The 8,631-nt window shown below is 39.4% G+C and overlaps 1 non-coding gene across 1 annotated transcript; it reads left to right on the top strand.

The window, feature by feature from the left end:
• The first annotated feature begins 8,058 nt into the window (after nucleotides 1-8,058).
• Nucleotides 8,059-8,165, top strand: LOC115892474. Its single transcript, XR_004052355.1, has one exon. It is a non-coding gene; the product is annotated as a U6 spliceosomal RNA (small nuclear RNA).
• Nucleotides 8,166-8,631: the final 466 nt, after the last annotated feature.

Below are 8,631 nucleotides of genomic sequence, written 5' to 3'. Positions count from 1 at the left end.
CCAGAAGGTTTTCAATTTACTTTGCCCAAATCCATTAATCACTATCTATGGTAGCTATAGCTTCATGAAACATATTTCTTAATAAGACTTGAAAGATGAAATTACTCTTTGATCTTTGTGTTGCAGAAGGATATGAAAACAACATTCATCTCCTTGTACATCTCCATCAGGGTTCTTAGTTAACTAGGTACATTGTTGATGAACAGTAATATTTTGTAAGGAATCTTTTTTTCTGAACAGTAGATCTCAACTCTGGGCTTAGAATATTCAGTAAACCATGCTGTAAACAGATGTGCTGTCATCCAAAATTTGTTGTTCCATGTACAGAGCACAGGCAGAGTAGATTTAATATAATTCTTAAGGGCCCTAGGATTTTTAGAATAGTAAATGGCTTCAGCTTTAAGTCACCAGCTGCATTAGCCCCTAACAGGAGAGTCAGCCTGTTCTTTGAAACTTTGAAGCCAGGCATTGACTCTTCTCTGGCTATGAAAGTCGTAGATGCATCTTCTTCCAATAGAAAGCTGGTTTGCCTACACTGAAAATCTGTTGTTTAGTGTAGCCACTTTCATCAATGAGTTTAGCTAGATCTCTGGATAACTTGCTGCACCTGCAACATCAGCACTTGCTGCGTCACTAGGCACTTTTATGTTACAAAGATGGCTTCTTTTCCTTAAACCTCATGAACTAACTTCTGCTAGCTTCAAACTTTCTTTGCAGTTTCCTCACCTCTCTCAGCATTCAGAAAATTGAAGAGAGTTAGGACCTTGCTCTGGATTAGGCTTTGACTTAAGGGAATGCTGTGGTTGGTTTGATTTTCTTTGTTTTTTGGTTTTTTTTGGTGTTGTTCTTTTTTTGGTGTTGTTCTTTTTTTTTTTTTTAGACAGAGTCTAACTCTGTCATCAGGCTGGAGTACAGTGGCGCGATCTCAGCTCACTGCAATCTCCGCCTCCCGGGTTCAAGTGATTCCCCTGCCTCAGCCTCCTGAGTAGCTGGGACTACAGGTGCACACCACCATGCCCAGCTAATTTTTTGTATTTTAGTAGAGATGTGGTTTCACCATGTTGGCCAGGATGATCTCGAACTCCTGACCTCATGATCTGCCCACCTCAGCCTCCCAAAGTGCTGAGATTACAGGTGTGACCCACCGCGCCTGGCCAGTTGGTTTGATTTTCCACTCAATCACTAAAACTTTCTTCATATCAACAGTGAGGCTGTTTGGTTTTCTTACCATTCATGTGTTCCCTGGAATAGCACTTTTAATTTCCTTCAAGAACTTTCTTTTTGCATCACAACTTGGCTAACTGTTTGGTGCACGAGAGCTAGCTTTTGGCCTCTCTCAATTTTCAACATGCCTTCCTCACTGAGCTTAATCGTTGCTAGCTTTTGATTTAAAGTGAGAAACATGTGACTCTTCCTTTCACTGGAACACTTAGAGGCCTTTGTGGATTATTAACTTTATTAACTGGCCTAATTTCAATATTCCTGTGTCTCGGAGAATAGGGAGGCCTGAGGAGAGTGAGAAAGAGAAACAGCTGCTTGGTGGAGCAGTCAGAACATAAACACTTACCAATTAAGTTTGCCATCTTATGTGGTACCCCAAAACAATTACAACAGTAACATAAAAGATCACGGATTACAAATCACTATAACACATACGGTAAGCATCAAAAAGTTTGAAATATTGCAAGAATTACCAAAATGTGACACAGAGACTCAAAGTGAGCACAGGATCTTGGAAAAATGGCACCAATAGATAACAAAGCAGGTTTGCCACAAACCTTCGGTTTGTAAAAAAACACAGTATCTGCAAAGCACAATGAAGTGAAACACAATAAAATGAGGTATGCCTCTGTTGGGAAAACAAAAACATTTTCCCACTTAAATCTCAAAAGTATCTATTTTTTTATTCTGGTATTATTCTGGTGTTATTCTGGTATTAAAGCAGACTCCTAAGACCTAGGTTCAAGTCCCAGCTCTGCCTTTTGCTGCCTGAACAACACCACACTTGTCATATGATCACTCTGGGACTCTTTCGTCATATGTAAAATGAGGATATTAATAGTTACCTCACATAGTTACTGTGAAGATTAAAGAAGATGATGTTAATACTGTTTGTGGTAAAAACTAAGCTGTTAAAAATGTGCTATGTTCAGACAATCTCAGGTTTGAGGAGTTAGGCAAACCCAAGTGGTCACATGAGTTACCAGTTATCTTTAGATGTCAATAACAATGAAAACATTCATTATGAAATAAGTGAGACAAGGAGTAAGTTGTGGTAAAGGTCAGCTAAGGAAGAGCTTGCTTTTAGGCTAGTATAATCATGACAAGGTTGGATTGGAGCTGGACGTTTAATAATAATTTCAACATCAATAAACAGATATGAGTAATTAAGTACAAGTGAATTTGAATTGGGATACCTACTATGAACACAAGTGAAGGGAAGGAGCCTAGGTGTGTGGGATGGTAGAGGTGTGGGGTGGGCATGGCTTGAACACTGAACCCTGGGAGAAGAAGTCAGGCAGGTAAGCTAGGGAAGGAGGGCAACCTTGAGCACAAGCTAAAGAGATGTTATTTGATCCTGCAGTCCAGCTTAAAATATGTTCATAGCTCAAAGAGCAGTCTAAACTTTGAATGTACATCAAAACCACTTGGGGAGCTTTTACAAATCCATTACCAAGGCTTCACCCCAGGCTATTTAAAACAGGATTTCTGGAGGAGAGACCCAGACATCAGTATTTTTAAAGCTCCCAGGTGATTCTGGTGCAGCCAAGGTTGAGAACCACTAGTTTGAAATGACTAGAGAGACAGAGAGATTTTGAAGACTGCAATCCAGAGGTATAGATTCAAGTTGGTCTGACTGTATGCTCCTCCCATATTCTAAACTCATAACTTCTATCTTCTGTTTTCCATTATTAGTCTCTCCCTTTTCTTTTGGAGTATTTCCTCAGATGTGTGAGATTCTGCATGTGCATGCTCACATTCAAGAACGAGGTACTAAAAAGATTATAGAAAATTTCTTTACATGGATTTTGTATGAATTTGAAAATTTTTTCCCCAATTATTGGGCTTTACTGTCAGTGTGTAAGTGATGAGCTGTCTTTTTTGTTGAAAGATTCACAAATGTCAATACTCATAGGTCTTTTCTTTGGGATTCTCTGCATTCTGAAATGAGGCCTCCAAACTCCCCCTTGGACACTACATAGGACTGGATACATCTAGTCTGTGAGCAGGGCAGGGAAAGGATATCAAGATCCCTACCAGTCAATATACCAACTATCACTCAGTGCCCCTGTCTTCTGACTCTGCACCTCATCCTTTGTCCTCCCATGTGGCCTTGTCCTCCCATGTGGCCCACCCCAGAGCCTGCCTGGTTACATTTTTCCAGAGATTAAATCCCTGTCCTCTGCGGTGAATAGAGGGGGTGGAGGGAGGAAAAAGAGGAAGTGTTGGGGGTGGGTACAGACCTGGGCTGTATTGGACTGGGCCGGGGGTCTGGGAGTCCAAATGCTCCATGCACTAAGCTTCCACGAATTCTCCTGATTTCTGCTTCATCTCCTGATTTTTTCACCCCATTATGTGACAGCTGGTGTCCAATTCTGATTTTTTCCTAGGCTTTTGTCAGATAAATTCATTCATGTGTTGTTAATACTATCAGCACTTGTGCTTTAACTTCCTCTGCCCTGCCGAATCATTCACTACCCTCCACCGACTTCCTATCTTCCAGAAATGTCTTAGCCACTTCTTGTCTGCTTGTGCCTCCCTTCCTGCTTCTTTGTCCCTGTGGGTTTATGAAATTTTGTTTTTGTTATTTGCATATTATATGAATAGAGACATTCAAGTGGAAGAGAAGAGAAATACATGTGGTCAATCTGCCATGTTTAAATAGAAGTCCCAAAGGTTTGGGGGCAGGGGTGATTGTTGTTTTTATAACTATTGTGCAGAACTACGAAAAATAGATAGAAGTGGACTCACGAGGAGTGCAGAAGTTAGAGAGCTTCTCCTCAGCTTTCACTTTTTCCTTTAAACCCAGACCAACTCTGAGAACACAAATATAAGAAAGCGGTGGTGGTCTCTAATTGCGGTCTCCACTTCCTGCCCTTCTAGATCTTTCTGCCAAAATGTAGAGAGACCAAAGAGCCATGAAGAAGTTGTCTTGTTTCCTACTTGGATGACATGTTTCTTTTATAAATTCTGTCACTCAGCAAAGTCTCCTTATGTGCCTTCTACCTAAAGATGCTTAATATTGTGTGGGGGATGCAAAGATCAACAAAATAGTGTATGCTCAAGAAATTTAGAAGCTAGTGGGAAAGCCAGTAGAGGAAAAACTGTTATGTCACATGCCCATGTGCTCTGTCTTATCTTACAAGTCTTGAGAAGTGAGTAACCCTCCTATCATTGCCCAACCTCATCTCTTCGGTATCAAAAAACACTGGTTTCATCATGGAGGTTCTGCTTGTGAACACTCAAAGAGGGCAAAACTAAATGGTAAACAGGTGAGCATTGCCACTACAATCGAAATTATTCCAATTCCAACTCCCCTCTTCAACTCCCCAGCCTCAGCAGAGATCTTCAAGAAAGAAAGATCTTGGCCAATGCCAATGCATATTTTCATACTGAATAAGTATTGCCTAGGCCCAAATTCAAAGCAGGAAATATATATCAGCAGATGAAAGTCTTGATGTGAACATTCTAATTTGTATCTTCTCATCTTTCATCTCCTCTCTCTCTTCCCCTACATTCCTCCCTTGTCCTTTTTCCATTTAAAAATTTCACTTTGAGCAACACCCCAAATGCTCACATGGAGACATGTAAACACGCTCTTTGTTTGTCCCTAGCTACGGGTCCTTTAATGTAAAGGTCGCATGGCAAATATTTTCTATCCCAAATGTCAAAACCACCATGGACTTCCCTGAAGGGACTGTTTTTCCAAAACTCCGTGAAATCAGGTTGGCAGGCCAGGACAGACATAATGCTGCAGCTACACGTATCCCTTGAAAAACCACAGGAAATAGTACACTCAGAGTCCTCACATTACCACATGGGAACAGGCCAAGGCGGGGCTCCTGGGGTGCTCACCAGGCATCATGAGCGGCAGGTACAACCACATACTCACTCACAGTCAAGACCATGGCCCCTCTCACTGGCTGCTCCTTTTGCCTAACAAAGAAAATTTGCAGATGCACACACCTCACTCAAAGGGAATAACTAGTCTTTAAAAATCTTCTGTGGGGAGGCACTCACACACCCTTGCAGGCTTATTCTCCCGGGATGGCAAGCTCTACCATGCACATATAATAGTAGCAGCAGCTTCCCTGTGAGTGTGCTTCCCTCTGTGGGATTCCAAAGTGCTGTACACACCATATGGAAAACCTGGCAAAAGAATTCAGATTAGTAGACAGCCTTTTCATAAATTCTTTCTCTACCTTCCTAGTAAGGGGAAAAGAGGAAGGCAGAGAGGAGAAGAGAAGATGTGAGAAGGTTATAACTTGTTCACAACTTGCCCCCTTCTTCTGCCTGACTCAGAGGTTTTGGGTCTTGCCTGTTTACCTGATCTCCATTCCCTAGTGTTCTAAGAAAAGGAGAGGTAGAAGTTATACTGGAAGAATCTACAGAGAAAATCAATAAGAATAAAAGAAACCATATGATGCCCTAAGGGGCTGTATGGTGAAGGAAATGTGGCATATTGGGAGGCATCGTACAGGACGGGGAGCTTGGAGAAAAGAGGTGGCAAAATGGTAAAAGGAAAGAATTTTTGGGGCTAAGTGAGAAATTTCTGCAAGTCTTTTTGGGCAAAACAATGGAAGACAATGAGTGATATTACCATACCTTGCACTGGTCTATGTACTTGAACTTCTTTCCGTGACTGAAATATACAAGAGAAGCTTTGAATTTGTTTTGGAACCATAATCTTTTAACTAGACTACTGCTCTGGTATGAGACCACATTGCGGAAGCTTTCTAGGCCTTCCTAGAGAGTGGTTCCATACATATTTGTGCTACCTATCTATCTTTTCTGCAACTCCCAAAGATATTTTGTCCCATTCAACTACCTCTTAAGAATAAGCCTTCTAGGCTCTTTTCCTCCTCTTCCTCTGGAAATGCACACTAGACCTTGGGTGGTCTCCATCCAGAGTACTCACCAAAATGAGGTTTAGCCAGTGAGTGGAAAATAATGTTTAAACTAATGAAAAGGTAAGGACTCTTTGATTAATGTACTATCATTTGCCTACCCTTCCAGATACACCCTTCTGCACCCTGGTCTAGGTCCCAGGGCCTGACCTCCGTGATCTGATGGATGACAAGAATCCTTTGTCCTCTAAATTGTGGTTGAATTTGGTCAGTGGGGAACACTAGAAGGAGATCTGGAGATAGGATCTGGTTATTTACTCCCAAACTCATTTCCTGTTCTACAGGAGTGTCCCTCAACCATTGGCACAGCCTCAATTGAAAGGCTCCCTCTACACAGCTCTCTCCTTCCCTGGGTTTCAGTAACCACTTTCTTCCTCACTCATTCAGACCTGAGATTCACTAGCTCTGGAGTCTGGCATTATCCTTTGTGAGTTTTCCCTGCTCCTCATCCACGTCCTTGTAAATAGTCTTTTTATTAGAGTGTCTTTCAAATTACCAAATTAGAGGGTACCATCTGTTTCCAGCTGGAACCCTGACTGACACAGTTGGTAGAATGAAATTTACCAAAGCAAAATGCCTAGCCTACCCAGAGGGCAAAAATAAAACGAGGGTGCTATTTATTAAGCAGTCATAAAAATAAACATAAGCTGAAGAAAAATCTTGTCAGACTTAGGTTACATAAGAGAGCATTAAATTGAAACAAATAAATCATATTGTAATACAGATTCCTATAGGAAGACTATGATTCCTATCACTGTATTATAAGAAAGACTGTTAAAAATTGTTTACAATCATTTTTCTTTTAAAATTTCTTTAAAAATTAAGAAACAACGCAAAACACTACTTTCAATAAAGCAGTTAACCCTAAAAGACCAAGATGAAAGGGATCTGGCTTGGATCATAAAGATTCTAAAGAAATTAAAGGCAGAATAAAAGAAGTAAGATCTGCATTACAAGCAGTAAAGAGCAGAATTGCCACTGAATAAAATCAAGTCATTGGTTGTAAGGAATTCACTTGAGGGACTCTGTCACACACAGAAGAAATGCATAAAAAACATCAGCTGAAAATAAGCTGAGCACTAAACAAAGTTACTAAATAGCCTACATACAAGATGGACATTCAATAAACAAAGCTTTTTAATATATCAGAATAACTATGTAGAAGCCATAACAGGAAAAGACACCATTCATCTTAGAAACAATAATTATATACTTAATATATTTTTATATTAACAACAAATATTTATGGAGTAGTATGAAGAAAACTATAGAACTTTATTGAGTTATAAAAAATAAATGGAATGGCATGTTATATCATTGACTAAGAAGATTCACTACTGTAAAAATATCAATTGTGTACAAATTAATATAGGGGTTTTAATGCAATAATAATCAAAACCCTAGTGGGACTTATGTTTGGTCTGCAGTGGAAAGAGCAAGAACTTGACAAAATGATTTTGAATTTATGTAAGAAAGAGAGCAAAAAATAGCAAAGAAAAATAAGTTCAAAGAAAACACTTGACCTACCAAGCTACACTATTAAGTTATAATAATTAAAACGTTTTATTAGTTGTACAATTATGAGAAAAGCTAATACATGCAAGAGAATGATATTTTTAAGATAATAATTTTATAAGTACATAATGAGACATCATAAATCCATGAAGAAAAGAGATTATTCAATAATTGATGCTAAAACATGAGGTTACATTATTGAAAAAAATATGTGCCACTTCACCTCATGTTACAACAAAACCAATTCCAAATGAATTAAAGAACTATAATTATTAAATTATGCCATGAATTATACCAAAAAAAGCTAGACAAATTGATATATACTTATTAAATCTTGGATTGAGGAAGAATTTTCCACATAAAAGTAACACAAAATATCATAAAGAAATAGTTTATTAGTTTTTTTAAAAAGCTAGTGCTGGCTTCGGCAGCACATATACTAAAATTGGAACAATAAAGAGAAGATTAGCACAGCCCCTGCACAAGGCTAAGATGCAAATTTGTGAAGCATTCTACATATACATATATTTATACTTTAAGTTCTGGGAGACTTGTGCAGAACGCATGGGTTTGTTACATAAGTATTCAAGTGCCACGGTGGTTTGCTGCATCCATCAAACCATCATCTACATTAGGTATTTCTCCTAATGCTGTCCTTAATGCTATCCCTCCTAATGCTATCCCTCCCCTACAACCCCACCCCACGACACGCCCCAGTGTGTGATGTTCCCCTCCCTGTGCCCGTATATTCTCATTGTTCAACTCACACTTATGAGTGAGAACATGTGGTGTTTGGTTTTCTGTTCCTGTGTTAGTTCACTGAGAGTGATGGTTTCCAGCTTCATCCATGTCCCTGCAATGAACAAGAACTCATCCTGTTTTATGGCTCCATGGTATTCCATAGTATATATGTGCCACATTTTCTTTATCCAGTCTATCATTGATAGGCATTTGGGTTGGTTCCAAGTTTTTGCTATTGTGAACAGCA

The sequence above is a fragment of the Rhinopithecus roxellana genome, chromosome 12, assembly GCF_007565055.1.
Source record: "Rhinopithecus roxellana isolate Shanxi Qingling chromosome 12, ASM756505v1, whole genome shotgun sequence".
In the NCBI taxonomy this organism is placed as follows: domain Eukaryota; kingdom Metazoa; phylum Chordata; class Mammalia; order Primates; family Cercopithecidae; genus Rhinopithecus; species Rhinopithecus roxellana.
Note: the sequence above shows the minus strand (reverse complement) of the source record. Positions and strands in the feature narration are given on the sequence as shown.